This window comes from Strix uralensis, chromosome 5, assembly GCF_047716275.1.
Source record: "Strix uralensis isolate ZFMK-TIS-50842 chromosome 5, bStrUra1, whole genome shotgun sequence".
NCBI classification, from domain to species: domain Eukaryota; kingdom Metazoa; phylum Chordata; class Aves; order Strigiformes; family Strigidae; genus Strix; species Strix uralensis.
In genome coordinates, this window is record NC_133976.1 from 49,021,505 (window position 1) to 49,038,675 (window position 17,171).

Consider the following 17,171-nt stretch of genomic DNA (forward strand, 5'->3'; position numbering starts at 1 on the left):
GATCATCTCAGACATGCATTCTTTCTTGAGGTTGTTACAACAAAAGTTGTCCTTTTGCTTTTTGCTTCTTGTTATACACAGCAAGGAAATGCCAGAAACAGCCTGACTGTTTCTCTGATTAAAAGTTTAAACATCTGATTGAATGGACAGAAGTTGAGGAAACAAATACTCAGTAGTTTCATCATATATGCAGATGTCATCTAGGTAAGCTTTTTTGAAGATATCAGCTATCTACATGGATATTAAAAAAAGTCTGTCAACATATCTGTTAAAGCATACCCCCACAACACCTTTTGTAGTCCCTATGGAGGCTTGCCCATCTCAACCACTATTAGTAGTCACATTGTGTTATTTGATTTATTGCAACTACTTTAAGTTGAAGGTAAAAACATCAAAGAGGGTGGAAAAAAACCTGGTGACCTGGGATATATGGAAACCTAATTTTCAGAGAAGGAAAAAACAACAAAGTAAAATAAGGTTTGTAGAGGGAAAAAAATGGAGTACTATTATGAGGTATGTTATTCACCAGCATATACAGTTACTCTGAGGCCTTTCCTCTGAAATATCTGTTACATTTGCTGTTCTTAAAGCATGAGTCATTCTTCTCGTCTTGCCTCAATATCTATCCATTTATTAATTTATACATAAAAATAATAAATAGGTCAGTCAACCATACAATTGATATGAAAAGACTTACTAAAGAGTTGTAAATTGTTATCAGCTTTGTATTTGCTATTACATCTCTATTTTTCTATTAACACTGGTTATCACTACTCTATAAATATCACAGAATCACAGAATCATCTAGGTTGGAAAAGACCTTGAAGATCATCTAGTCCAACCGTTAACCTAGCACTGACAGATCCCAACTACACCATATCCCTCAGCGCTATGTCAACCCTACTCTTAAACACCTCCAGGGATGGGGACTCCACCACCTCCCTGGGCAGCCCATTCCAATGCCTAACAACCCGTTCTGTAAAGAAATGCTTCCCAATATCCATCTAAACCTTCCCTGGTGCAACTTGAGGCCATTCCTTCTCGTCTTATCACTTGTTACTTTGTTAAAGAGACTCATCCTCAGCTCTCTGCAACCTCCTTTCAGGTAGTTGTAGAGGGCGATGAGGTCTCCTCTCAGCCTCCTCTTCTCCAGACTGAACAACCCCAGTTCCCTCAGCCGCTCCTCATACGACATGTGCTCCAGACCCTTCACCAGCTTCGTTGCCCTTCTTTGGACATGCTCGAGTAATTCAATGTCCTTTTTGTAGTGAGGGGCCCAATATAATCTTTAATACCTGACAACTAAGGTCTATTTAAAGAAACCTATACTCCCACTGCAGATGTCTCATGATTCTTAAGTAAAACCTGCTATCAGGCTAAATTGATACATAAAAAACATAAGTTTGAAAGAAAAGTAGATCTGTCCATACAAGTGGTCTCCAGAAGGAGTCTAAGGGAACTCTGAATTCAAAAGTTTACATTCACCCACCCAATACTTCACCGGAGCTTTCCTCAGTTTATCAATATTTTCCCTGTATTGGGTGGCCCAGAACTGGATGCAGTCTTCTAGATGTGATCCAACAACTGGTATCATAAGCAATGGCATCCCTCAGATTGAAGGAGTGTGAGTCATGTTTTTACAGTACCACGGAAGTGTTAGAAATCAAGCACAAGTCTCACAGTCAGGGCCAAGCCTGCCCTTTCTCACTTATTTCCCCAAAGGTTCTCACAGTTCATAAGAATGTGTTATGGGTTAGTTATTTGTTTTGAACAGAACACAATACTAACACAAGCAAGTTCAGAAACACTATAGGACATTTCTGAAAATATAGTCAGCAGCCAATGTATCTACTTTTATGTTTTGTTTTTTCCCTGTTCTAATCTCCAAATTCCTGGCAAGACACAATAATAGTTTGTTAGAACAGTTGTGTGTGGAATACACATCAGCCACTCTAAATGTATATAATGCACTGCATTTCACAATTAGTATGATCTTTGATCTTATTTCACAAGAATTTGAGTGGCTTCGAAGTCATGAAATTAGCAGATTCCGCAGATTCTATTAAAATATCTTCTCTACCCACAGGCAAAAATGAAAGTAATTCTTGCCCAAACTTCTGCTGCCATATTACATTTTTCATGCACATTAAAGAAAAAAATAACTTATGGCTGTGAGAGATGAGAAACCAGGCCTGCGAGAAACTAAGAAAAACAGCCTGAGAAAGCAAAAGTTGAGGCTGATCAAAGAAATGCCTCAAACACTCGCAAGACAAAACCATGAGTCACAGGGTGCATTCTGTGGAGGTCGAAGCTGATAAGGCTGCCCGAAAACACAAGAAGCAGCTGGAGGAGGGAGCCCTGTGGAGACAGGACAGCTCTGCTCTGGTGCACCTGGCCAAATTTCAAGGGCCATCTGTCCGGTGAATGACCTTTGCTTCGTTATCCACGAAATGCATATTAAAGTTAACACCCCTCAATATGCTAACGAAGGCTAACATGATCATGATAATTACATCATCCCATGAAACACCTTACCCCTCCCTGTACATGGGATACGTAGGTATGTGGGTGAACCTAAGGGAAAGACTCAAGGAAAGTGTGTATAAATCAAGGTGGGGGAAAAAAGGGGGAGCCCTGGAGAGTGCAGTGAAGTGAAGAAGATGTATGCAAGCAAAAAAGACGGATGCCTCCTGGAACCCTTGTTGGCGGGATCAATGCAGAAACCCAGACCGGTGATCTGTATTTCCCCATTCCCTCTATGTGCCTCTTTTCCCTTTCACATTAAGAAATGCAAGGCATATTGTATTGCTTGCCACAACTTGCTATATACTTAGCCAATTATCGTGTGTTCAATTAGTACATTGTGGGTAGTTAATAAATGTTTGGACTTGGAGACTTGTCCACTCTGTTGGGGGTTTGCGAATCTGAGTCTCTTGTCTCCCTCATCTGAGCGGGACGTGACAATGGCATATTCTACAAATAGCTTGACATTCAGTTTATGATGAACTAAGTGTGGAAATCTCTGAATTGAAAAGACTTTTTAAAGCAAATGGTTTTCTCAAAGCTACTTCTATTAGAAATCCACTATTCTCAAGTATTTTAAACTAGAGTGTTAAAATACATCAAGACTTGTTTAAAGATACAAAGAAAGTGCACTAACATTGCGCTAACACAAAATATACACATAGATATATATCTTTTTCTTACAAAGAACTTTAAACTTCCCTTAAGTAATTTTTAAGACCCTTTCATGGACAAAAAGTAAAGCTCACTGGTTTGTAGGTCTCTCCATCATCATGTCCTTTTTGAAAAATGAGTCCAGCTTTTGCCTTTTTGTAGTCATTGGTAATTCCTTCAAACTGTACACCATTTAAAAAGTAATAGAGATCTCTGACTTGATCAACTTCCACTGCTCATTGCTCCTCTGTTTGAACTCTGTGTCTAGGTACAAAAGTTAGGGAGACCTCATAGTGAATGTAGAGGCAAAGAAGGCCCTGAATGTCTCTAACTTATTTGCATCCTCCACCATCACTAAATGACTAGCCTGTTTCATCATGGACCCACATTTTCATTTATTCTTTTACTGTTTATGTAGCAGTAGAAGGTCTTATTGCCTGCAACATCCCTTGCCATTTCAACTCTAACTGACCTTTGGCTTTTCTGACACCACCTGCAGGCCCAGGCAATATTTCTAAGTTCTGCCTTTGCAGCCTGTCCTCATTTGAATCTCTAGTATATATCCTTTATGTATTGGAGCTTAGTCATGAGCTCCCTGTTCAGCCAAGCTAGCCTCCCGCTATACATATAAGCATTTTTCTAAGTATCAGGATGAACCATTGTTATACTTGAAGGCATGCTAAGTATGGAAAGTCTCAAGGGAAAAAAAGGAAGTATAGACATTACTCAAATTTGTCATCTTACAATTGCTTTTTAATATACATGTTTCACCATTTCAGGGCTAGTATAAATTTTACATAAAATGTAGTATTTTCGTCTATTTTTTTCTGAAACTTACTGCAAACTTAAAACTAGATGTCAAATTTCACGAAGTATAAACCTGTACACTATAGTGTTTGCAGACCTGAATCCAACATCTGTGAAACTCACTGAACTTCACTGACTTCAGAGAATGTCAGAGGGGAAGCAATAGTGATGAATACACTAAAAAAATATTTAAAGCAGATAAAATATTAGAAATTAAAACTTAAACCATAGGAAAATCAAATCATAGGATGATATGTAGACATTTTTTAGTTCAAATAATTAAAAATTATTTTGATTTATAACAAGTTGATATACTAGGTGTACAACTTAAGAAAAATATCTTAAAGTACAAGAATTTTATCAGTGATAATATATATACAAATACTGTTTAGGGAGCTAATTAGTGAGAAATAAAGAAATACAAATAATAATTATTATTTTTTTTTTTAATCCTGGACTTTAGCATATTTGGTTCATCTAAGACTTATTTTTAAAAAAAATAAAATTCTTACAGGTCTCACCAGAAATGCTGAGAATGATCAATCCCTCATTTTTTTTCCATCAGGAAAACCCTTGAAATCTTTTTTTTTTTTTTTTTTTGCTATCAATTGTCTGTAATTATTCAATTTCTACATGTTCCATATTCTTTGGATTAGACAGCAGTCAATCAAGTGAACACATCTTTTCCAGTGCTTCAATTAGTAAGTCTGTATTTTATATTAGTTCCTTAGCAACAGGCAATTAGACATTTAACTTTCTCTAGGATCATATCTTAAAATCAAGACTAAAGTTCAATATAATCAACATCTGATCTTGTTCAGTTTTTCCCTTAATAGAGCCAAGTTAATGGACCATGTGTGAGGTGTTATTTATTGACTTGCTTTCTAAAACTCCAGAATTGACACAAAACTACTTTCCACTAGTTTAATGTCTTCTTTCCCTTTTCCAATAAATTTTTTTAGTGCTTTTTGATATTGTGTGTTTTATAGAATGATGGTTTTGCTTAGTGAAACAGTAGTCACAGAATCTAGCTTTCTGAAAATTGAAAATATATTTTGTTTACCCTCTTTGGCTCTTTAAATTAAACAGAACTTGCAGAAAAGCAGCAACACATCTGATTATTTTCTTAAAAAAACCCCATCAGTAATTTTGACTACTGCTCCTTGAAGATATTTGTGAATATTCAATCAAAACAATATAGTTAGCTGTTGAGTTCATCCTTCATTACAGAGCTCTTTGAATAGCTATTCAGATAAGTGAATATATGCATAGCTATCTGCCTTTTGTATGTTCATATAGAAAGTCTATTATCCAGAATTCACATTTCATAGTTCAAGTTAAATTAACTTAGAATCAGAAACACTCTAATATAATTCATTACATACTTAGTTTAATTAATAGTTAGTTAATATTCAGAAGTACTAATCACCAAATCATTCACACCATTAAAGCAAATGCTGTGATAAATATAAGCCGTATTATTCAGGCCCTTAAAAAGTAAAAAATAAAATAAAATAAAAAAGTCTGTATTTCTGATGGGCTGATGCCAGACTAGATAATCAAAAAAAAAAACCCAAACCCAAATCCAAAAAAACCCATTAGATTAAAAATTATTCTAATCATTAGGTATCTTACAACAACAGTATCTCTAAAGTGAAGATAGAACTACATTTGTCAAATATGGTGGTGCAATGAACTCTAGTCTTGAGAGCTCACCTATGTATGATCTTCTCAAAGAGGAAGGATTGCTGTGCAAATATATATATAAAATTTCTTCTTGGTCTCTACTTCACACACCTCAAGCTGTTATGCAGATTATACTACATGATCTTATAGGTCAATATTAAGAGTGTTTGGACACAATTCAGGTCTATACTTTTCCCAGACATGATAATAATCGATAAGGCTATTGACTCATGCTCCTTAATAAGAGTCCTTAGGAGAATAACTGGTGTTAACAACAAGCTGCTCAGAAATATTTCTACTTCCTTGATGCTACTAACCACCTTCAATTCCCAGCTCACAGCTCTTCCACAAGACAGCAGCTACTGCTTGCCTCTGCACATTCCAGGAAACCCAGGAACTGGGTCAAGTCTGTCATATCTGAAATTCAAACCCATAGGTAACTGACTCAGTTTACAGACATCTCACTACTACATAATGCAAACGAAGAGAAGGATGGAGACAAAGAGAGAGGTAGATAAAGTACATTTATAAAGAACGTTTAATATCTCCCTAATTCAGAATACAATCAGCTAGCATGGAAGCAATATAAAAATTCCCACTGAAACAGACTTTGGAAATGAGAGTTAACTTATTTGAGTTTAAAAAAGTTAAAAGCAAATCTTCCAGATTTCTAATTACTTCAGCACTTAAAAAAATAACCATGCACACACACAAGTCTACAACCAACTGTTTCCACAGCTCATAAAACAGAGACCACATGTCAACTGTGCCACTGTCACAGAGCAAATATATAGTTACCTCGGGCCCTCAAGCTCTCCTTTGAACTCAGATGCATTTGGGGAACTTATTCAAATTATCTGTCCATATACAGAATATATATAGTCTTCACAGTGAACAAAAAATACAATTTCCCAGATCAAAACTGCTTCATATCTAAATCTCTAGGTCAAATTTGTTTAAGTATTTTGAGGTGCTATTAAAAAAAGAGAGAAAGAGGCAGAGCAACAGAGAATGGCAGAGACAGATAACAAGTTAGAGACGGAGAAATGGACTCAGAGGGGCAAAAGCAAGGCAATAAAGAGGGAGGCAGCCCAAGAGACAGATGTCTGAAAGAAGACTGCATATGCTTCAATGACAGGCACATTGGGACTGCAACCACACGTACACTCCTTTGTCCCATGCAGTTAATTGTTTGTGCCAAGGGAATTGTTGAAAAACAAGAGCCCAGATGAATTAGGGTAGTCTTTAAATCAGGGAGCAAGGAGGCTGCTTCCTATGTGTACTTCTTTACAGAATATGATCTACTTGCAGACCTTTGCTTTACTTTCCTCAAGTTTTCTCAACTAGAAGCAAAGGGAAAAGATTTATACTTGAAGTTATCTTGTGATCATAAAGAGAACAAGCTGTGCTCAGTAAAAAAGAGAAAAAGAATTGCATTTCCTTGAAAATCTCAGTACATCCCATCTGAAAGATCGAGTCATTCACCTTGGAAGGTATCGCATTCTGGATGTATCATTTCTTTAAATAATTACCTCTGCTAAAAGCAACAATGCAATTAGTAAAGCTGGACTTGAATACTAGAATAAACTCTGATAGCAACTGATCCTTACATTAGGAGTAATTTCTGAAACTGTTCCAGAATTTTCACTTTCTAGAAGGCTCAAGTGGATTGAACAGAGTCCAGCTGGGCATCCCTGACTAGTGTCAGTACAAGATGAACACTCTTCAAAGTGGAAAAAAAAAATAGAGTCCTTAAGCATTTGGTGAGCATTTTGGAGAAATAACATAAACGACAGCACCCAACAACATACCCAATAGGTAAGGCCAGACAAAGCAATTACTATAGATGTTAGGACAATAACAACATCCCTTCTAAAGAGGCTCATTCAGCTTCCCCTCCTCCATTCCCACATGTTTAGGACTTGGTTTCAAACAGAGAGTGTAGCAGGATGATCCTGTCTTTGGTAGACGTAATTACTGTGCTCCTTAACCAAACTGTTAGCAAGTCTAAGTATGAAAGTTGCTAAAAAAGGTAAGAAGGCATGACAAACTACTTGCTAAAAAAGGAGCTTAATGCCTTTAAAAAATGTAATTAAGGCAACATGAGAGGAGGCTTCTCCATGTAGTCAGAATTGTCTGTTGCTCAAACATGCTAATTTGCAGCTTCCTTAAAATGCAAGAACTAATTTGGTGAATTACACTACTGCAACAACTCGACATAGCACTTAGGGATATGGTGTAGTTGGGAACTGTCAGTGCTAGGTTAATGGTTGGACTAGATGATCTTCAAGGTCCTTTCCAACCTAGATGATTCCATGATTCTGTGATTCTGTGAACTAGACCAGGAATGGATAATTACTCCATGGCGCATGTGGTTGTTGTGAGATAATTCTAACCCCTCTCTTGTGGAATACGGTCAAACAACATGCTTCAATTTCTCCCTGCAGAGAACAACCCAAGATATGATCTGATGATGCAAATCTCAGCGAGGTCATTACTCGTTAAACACCTTAAGTACCATCAGTCTTCCTTGAGGAGAAAACACACACAGCTAACACAAGGAAATACTTAGAGTTAGATTTGTCTTGTGCAGAGAAGGGGTTGCCAGAGTTTAACAAAAAGGGCCAGCATAACCTTATATATTTGCTACCATCCTGAAACTCCCTCAGAGTATCCCACCAAGCATAAGATTTAACAAAGATGGGGAATCAAAATACCTTGTTCAGGAAAATTGATTTATGGTTAGCCTTTACTGGTTCTCTTCCATTTTTTGTGTCCTCACTGTTGAGAGCACTATTTCCAAGATTTTCTTTCCAAAGATACTTCCTTGCTTTTAAAGTCCACAACCTCTAGAGTTCATATTTGTAAAAAACTGCAGAGGGCAATCATCAAGGTCTTTACATAGACAAAATTGGTTTTAAAATACGTATAGCAAAATTAATCTAAAAGAAAACAGAAGTATCCTTAAATGTGTAAGCTGATAATTCACAGCCATAAAGACAAATTCTTTATGAACAATAAATTTGTACTTTATTGGCTAAGTTATCTTTGGTCAGAGTCATATATTTTATTGTTCTTTTTCCCCTGAGCCAATACGTATTTTAAATTTGTACAAGACTTTGATGTGTAGCAGAGTTTTTGTTTTGGTTTCATTTTTTTTATGATCAAACACAGCTGCCAGTAAAATTCAAATTCATGCAAGATTAGACACACTATTACAATAACAATAGTAAATAATAAAAAACAATATTCAGATAACTGGCTTGATCTTTGTCTTTAATTGTTCACATCCAGTTAATAAAGACCTAAATTTGTGACACTGCTTTATCACCCATACATCTGCTGCATCAAATATTTTTAAATAAACATTTTCAGTTACCTAACCTTCAGTTGACAAATCTGCTGTTTTCTACAACTGTGTGACAAATGGGAAGTTTGTCTTTTCTCAGAAGATCAAAAGTGGGATGTAAATTTAGCCTTTTCACCTCAACTGTTCTGCTGCATACAGGGATAACAGATTCCCCTGCTATGTTAGTGAAAACAAGGGCCAGTAGATGCTGTCCAAGATTTCTGCCCAGCTAAGGGTGTGATCAAATTCTGATGAGCCTTTTCTTACTGGTTCAAAGGGGCAATCTCTGGGCAGCAGATAATGAACCTCTGCCAGCACCACCTGTCAGAACAAATCTCAGAATAGGATAAGAACAAAGAATAGATTTGAAAAGAAATGCTCTTTTTAAAGAAAGACATGTGATGATAAGAAATACTAGTTGGAGATGTTATTTTCTCAGAAAATATTACTGACATGCAATAGCAGAGAGGAAAATAGGGCAAAAATTCAAAAGCATGTTGGTTCTCTCACAGAGCTGAAACTTGGCTTTTTTATCACTGCTTATTTAATGTGCTCCTCTTGCAAAACATATATGTTCAAAAACTTAGCCTTAGCAAATTACATGGTAGGTAATGGGTAAACTGAAATTTCCATCAATCTGATGCCAGTGGAATATTAAAAAAGGTCGGTTTGGGACCTCAGGCAGCAAAGTCAGAGACCTATATTTGAGATAAAATACCAAAGGGAAACACTGAAACTACGTACAGGCAGGTTTTTCCTCACTCCAGTCTCTCTGTCCAGTGTTTTTACCCTTTCTTAAACATGTTTTCCCAGGAGATCCATCTTAGCTGAGGGGCTCAGCTGTGCCCTGAAGGGAGTCCTGGATATCAGAACTTACTTCTGAAGGTGTATAATCAGGTTTTGTTCAAAGACAATGGCCTGTGTCAAGTATTTACGTTAAGACTGCCTGAAATAAACCCTCCTCAAACTTGCCACATTGCTTTTGAAATCCTTCACAGAATTGAGCTCTTTAAGAAATTGATACTTACGAGCAATATTGTTGCTGTATTATGAAATATTGTGGAGTAACATTTTAAAATAATTGTTTGAAAAGGTGTAATACAGACAATAAGTAATGTTGTTTTGTTCAGTACTTAGAATTCATAAGATATTCTAGCTGAAAAAAAAAATTATTTTCTGCATGAGCTGTGTTTGTAACCCCTGAGAACAGTTGGAATTTTTAATTATCCTGTAAAAGGTCAACAGAATTAATAATTACAACTGTAACTATGTGTGAAAAACTGTAATTAGGCTTTTTCTAAATAACAATAAAAATAGTCTATAGAAAAGCAAACTAAACCTTGCTACCAGATGCAGCAGTAATTCTTTTGAAAAACATGTCTAAAACCCACCCACATCCCATAGTTTTCTATGGATCCATATTAATTTTCTGTTCTTCAGTGGTCTATTATTCAGTGTGTGAATCGGTATATAAATGCAAAGTTAGTTATGTGTATTTTATATCATACTGTTCATCTTTTCTCTCTTAGCTTTTATTAAAGATCAATAATTTTCAGACAAGGCAAGCAGAATGTCAAAGAGTCAAAACAGTAACAACATGACTTATCCTTCAATCCAAGACCACTTCATAACCTCTCTCAAGATATTAGTTTTCCTGCTCACTGAAGACAGACAATAATTTTAGTCTACAGGACATTCAAGAACCTCATGTAATTGTCAAAGGGTTTAAAAATATCCTCAGCCACTTTTTAGTCAAAGTTTAAGAAAAAAAATTTTCAAAGCAGAAAATCTAAACTAATCCCTTTGAAATTACAAATATACCTTCCAGTCTGTCTATAGGCTGCTCCCACATTCCTTCAAGGCTCTCAAGGTGGCTCTGAGAGTTTTATTGTCCAGTCCAACTGGCTCCACAGACAAGCTACTTATGAGCTTCTCTCCTGGACCTTTCAGGATGTTTTAGATCTAACATTAACTCTCCCTTGAAATGCTTAAGTGCCTGTAACTAGTTATGTAAAAAAAGCCCTAAAAATTTTTCAGGTGTTTTCAAACAACCCAGAAACTACAGTAGTAATCTGAAGTTCAGATGACATTTTTCTCTCACTTTCTAAACAACTGTCTGCTTTCCATATCCTGTGCCCTTATCCCACATTTTGTATTAGCTTCTATAACTTCTACAGAAATGACAGTTCTCAGAAAGCTTGTACTTAGACCAGAAATATTCTTTTCTACCTTAAAATGATCATAAAGGGGCAAACACTAATGTTGATCCTCAAAAACCTAAACAAGCAATCCAATCCCCCCTATGGACTCCCAAACTATCTGTAAGAATTCAATCAACTCCAGCATCAGTGGGACTTACTGATGTTCACCACTATAAGACACAGGGACTAAAAAAGTTTCACAGTCAGCTGCAGGATGGGTCTGTTTACTCTTTCACAACCACTATGGGTATCCAACAGAAGACATGGAAGGAAGAATCAGTTCTCCTAGTAAGTAAAAGCAAGTTTTCCAGATTATTCTCTTTATCGACTACTACAAATGAAGAGCAAAGGGCAAGAAAAAAAAAAAAAAGTTGCTACAGAGAATTACAAACCTACTGTCACTGTGTCTTACTTCTCCTTTGTCAGCTTGACTCTAAATGCACATGAAACCATGAGGGAATGAACACCCTTCACACATCAAAGAGGAACTAAATCTGCCTATTTAGTAAAATGCTGATGTAAAATCAAATGCACCACGGATAAGCCTACTTCCAGAAGGGGGTCAGGCCTCCATCAGCTCCAAAAATAAACGGTTCCCAAACTAACATTTTGTAAGCATCTGATGAGGTAAACAAGAGAAAAGCAATATTTAGATCCCTCTGAGGCTTAAGTAACAACAGAAGGAAAAATCACAATTTGCTAAAGAGATGTTGAGGAATTTGACAGAAAAGAAAAATCCATCTACGTATTGCTTCAGCTACATTTATATGATTCTTTTTCTGTACGTTATTAAAAAAATATAACTACATGACCTCATCTCAGGATTTTTGTACATCCTTACTCAGATTAGTCCTCAGAAGTCATATTGAGTTAGAATGCATTAAAAAACATAACTATACCACAGAATCATGTAGACGTGAAGCACGAAACTCTATTCCCTCATGTCCTGGTTTAACCAGGATAGGGTTAAGTTTCCCCAGCAGTGGGGGGGAGCTCTAGCTGGGTTATTCAGATAACATGCGGACGTCACATCCTGGCAGGTCACATTTTCCTGGCGGGGAGCGCGGTGCACTCGTGGTTTTGTACATCGTGCTTCAAACTGCTGTATTTGGTAGCTATTTTGCTCTGTTCATTGCTATCACTATTACTGTTATTGTTATTGTTGTTGTTGGTTGTGTTGCTATTGCATTGTTGTATTAAACCTTTCCTTATTTCAGTCTTGGGGCTTTGTATTTCACTCCCTTTGTGGGGGAGGGGCAGCGGCCGCGTGGTCTCAGACCCCGGCAGAGGCTAAACCACCACACCTCATAAAACACACTAAATCTGAATGGACTCCAAGAAAAAACAGTAAGAAACTCTCCAGTTCACAGAAGATTAATCTAAGTGAACATTAAGCACTGGGACAAATAAGTGTTAAACAAATAATCAAACTTGAAATTTCTTCCAGAAAATGAAGATAAATTCTAATAGTCTGAAGGGCACTGTCAAGAATTTTTATAAACCTTTATAATGAAATGAGAAGTGTCAGCTTCTTAATAAATGTTTCTTTCATCAAGCAGTTATGTACAGTGGGGATGCACCACAAGAGACAGTCTAAGTTTTTTTGGTGTATTCCCTTTCCATACCTTTTCTGTAACTTCCTTAAAAATCCATCTGGATACATCTGTTATCAACGTGTCTATGACTGGCTTATAAGCAATTAAAAAGTTGCCAAATGAACAGATTTTTGTATAACAAATCTTGTTTTATTACAATACATTTACTTACAAAATTAAGCAAAATGGTAAAATAAAACAGCAGAGCAAAGCATAATATAGTAACGAGAGATTTTAAAAAAATCACAGTGAATAATTACAAAAATAATCAAAGTTATGATATTTAAGTAAATGCAATTTTAATACATCATGTGTGTAACTCAGCAGACCTATATGCAAGTGTTTATCTTGTTCTGTGCCTCTGATGGTGAGCAGATGCATGTTTTCAGCTGTAACTAAGTAGGCAGCTTGATTCTGGCACTGACTTGTAAGGTTCTGAAACTTAATTGCTCTTGGGAAGGAGGAGAAAACAATACCATCAGCCATCATTGGCCCACAAATAACCTCATCTGGCAAAGTCATGAATGGTTAAGTTTAATAGAAAGAGAACTTTTTTAAACACTTGTATAGTCAGTTGGGGGTTCCACATAGGATTCATTAAACAGATAAAGATCTACAAATTGGTAATTTGAAAAATATAAGGTGGAAAAAAAAGGATGAGTGACCTTAATTTTCAGATGAAGCATACACTAGCATGTTCTCATCCAGCAAAATAGAAGCAGAAACTGCAAGAATCACATTAGGATTGAAAGAGACAAATAAATACTTTCATCATATCTTTCTCTGCAGACTGGATATTAGAGGTCACAAACCTGACAAGCTCCAGTCAGAGCTTAGCTGTTACTGAAGTAGAAAGTCACAGGGAAGGTGCTCAGTACTTACAACTTAAATGTCCCTCTGGAAAAAGGATTTGCTAGCAAAGTACGTTTTTGGGGTGGACGAAAACCAGCATGACCTGTTTCCAAAATAAAGTCTAACAATCCAGCCTTTCTCTGAGAGTCTACATGACATAGAAGAGCATGTATGCCTTCTGGGTTCAGGTAAGGTTTTGGCAAGAAATAAAGCACAGAGACCCAGTGGTTGTATGGCTGCGAAGGACCTGCCAAGGAAAGGCGAGGGCTGTCAAAAGCTTTCAGTCCTGGCCACTTTTGTGTAGGAGCCATAGATGCACATCTGTGTTGGACCAGGGCTCTGTCTAGGGTTATAGTTACAGTTACTTTTTGGAGAGAGAAAGCACAGAGACCCAGGGTTTGTAGGGCTGAAAAAAGAAGGTGAGAACTGCCAAAACCTTTCAGTCCTGGCCCCTTTTTTGTTGGAGCCATAGATGCAGCCCTGTGCTCTCAGTTCCATCTTCCATATATAAAGACAAAAGTGGATCAAGAAAAGATGGAAAAAAAGTAATAGCTTTGTATCCTGTGCTTATAAGAATCGGAGCTACAATTCTGTTCACATATTACTACCATACCGCTGTAGCTACTGCAACTAAAGGAAACAACACTGTCTCAACAAGCTGCCCAGACTGCAACTCTATTAAATAAAAGTTTGAAGACTTCTGTTGAACTGGGTCACCTTTACCAGCAATCAGGTTTTCTCCCACAACACATCAACATCACTTCCCCGGCTTTCAAATTTCTCAGCCATTAGAATTACAACATATTTTGATTTGCCTAGACTATTCCAACTCTGCTCTAAAGACTGGATCTGCTCTAAAGATCTGGTCGCCTATATTTTCATTAAGTAATCAAGTTCCACCTTATGTTTCCCCCATTAACCTTTTTGTATTTTGTTTTTTTGGAAAGAATGTTTTAGCCAAAAACTTTGAGACTTTGAAGACACTGAGAACTGAAGAATAGCTCATCTCCTTTAGTGTCTTATCCAGATGACAAACAACAGGTGGCCAAACTTTAGTGTTTTAGCTCAGATTAGGAGTGAGCTTTTGAAGATCTCCCAATCATCACTACTCACAACACATTGGTTTGCATTGCAGAAAGGACTTGAAAAGTGCACACTGTAGTTTTTCTGTCTGAAGCTGTACTAGATAATGAGCTCTATTAGTGGATCCTCAGGACTTGAAACCTTAGTTTCCTCTTTGATCTTGTCTTTGCATGTGAGGGCTGTCATTTGAGGAAGTTCAGACAAGAGGGTCAAAGTTTCCCTCTGTCCTGGTTCAGCTAGGATAGGGTTAAGTTTCCCCAGCAGTGGGGAGGGAGCTCTAGCTGGGTTATTCAATACCATGCTGACATCATGTCCGGGCGCCCAAGCGTGGGAAGATGGGCAACGGCTTTTTGTTGGGTTCGGTGCCCTCACTGCTCTATCCGTGCGGTATATCTCTTGTTCTGTTCATTGTTATTACTGTTATTGATATTGTTATTGTTATTGTTGTTGTTCGGTTTGTTGTTGTTACACTGTTGTATTAAAACTCTCCTTATCTCAACCCCGGAATTTGTATTTCACTCCCTGCCTTGTCCGGTCCGAGGGTGGGGGAGGGGCAGCGGCAACATGGTCTTGAGTCCTGGCAGGGCCTAAACCACCACACCCTCTCAAATACATAACAAGTTTTCTTTAATTATTACTTTCCTATGAAATATTAAAGACACTACCACAGATAAAGTTTTGCACCTAGGAAAAGTAATAGTTAGATCCAGTATTTGAATAACTCTTCATTTTTATTAGACAGACTCAAGAACAAACAAAAACCACATAATGCACCATGAATAAGAATGTATTAATTGATCAGAGGTGCTTTAAATTCTATAAATACATTTTTCATGATAAAATATGATGACTTATTAAGACCCATTCTAGATGAAATAGAAATAATTCATAGGAAAATTAGAAAATTCAGGTAGTTTCCTGTAAACTTGCCATTTACAATATTCCCATTTATCCTTCAATGGATTATTCAGACTGCCTAATTTCCTAAATCCTTGGATATTGCACAAATATGAGGACAAGGAGGGATGTACTGGTTACTGAAGCAATGTGTCTCTCTGTCATGGATGAAAGTATTAACACGGTGATGGTTTAGCAGGAAATCTAGATTTATTAATAACTAACAGCAATTTATCATTACAAAATAATTCAGAAATGTTGAAAGAATTATTCAACAAAGAAAGAAAAGCGACTTATTTACAGATTCTAAAATGACAAGATTCACACTAACTTACTTAACGGTACCTTAATTTATACATATGTACATGCGCATACACAAAACATACAAACACACATACAGAGAAAAAAGTATTTGGATCCAGTAGAATGAAGTACATACCCACACACCAATAAACAGAGAAAGAACGGGTGAAAGAGAAGCTAGCTCAAAGAAAAATTTCCCTCTTCTCGAGTTTAGAGCAAATACTCACAATGCCTTGGCATTCCTCAACGGGCGATCATTGAGACTCAAGTGGGTCGACTTCACCCTGGCCTTCCGTCAGCTCTGGCAGCAGATGACACCTTAAGGGTTTTGATACCTGAGAGGCGTCCCAGCTCAGGGGAAGTGCAGGTCATAGGCCTGATGCGATCCAGGAGAGCTCAAAGGGTCTCCCTTGTGGTCGCAGTTTATAGGGTCCAAGATAATTGACTTTTGTCAGATACCTTCTGGTGCCTTCCAGCAGTTGCACAAGAACTTGATGAATGTGCAACTCTCTTATTGTTCCCATTTGACCACATCCCAGGCACAGGTGTGCCAGGCCATTAGGAGATGATGGGCCATTTTAACCATTTTGGAGCAATCGGGAGGGGCAGGAGCCAGGCTCGTTAAGGGGGTGCCTTAACCTTAGCAGTCCTTATCTCCACAGATTGGTGTATAGCTCGGGAGAGGTGGGTGGAATCACACCTAGCACCAAGCAGCCCAACAAAGAGGGGCAGGGAGGGGTGAGACTTGCACCACCACACTCTCACATGCATTGAAAAAAAGAGTTGTAATATGCAGTACGTTTAGGTTTTATCATTTGCTATCCCTTATGAACAGTAATAAAACCTTAGGTCATGCAAAGATTAAATAAACTAGCCACTTTTAAGGTTGAGATGTTTTTGTTCAGATATCAAAGCTAGATTTCTTTTCCCTTCAAGTTCCAGCTCCACAGAAACCAGAGTTATTGGTTTGTCTTCACTTAATGCATGACCCAATAAAACAGCCCCCACATGGAATTCAAATCAGGCTGGCAGGAATACCCAGAAATCAGACACAGGTAGTAAGAGATACTAACGGTGCAAACTCTAAATTGAAGTAAGAACGGAAATAATCAAGAACTGAAATAGAAAGCAATGATTTCTTCTTTCTCCCTCACAGGGCAGATATTATGCCCTTAGAAAGATGCTAAATGCTTATTTCACCACTGGATTGCTTCTGCACTG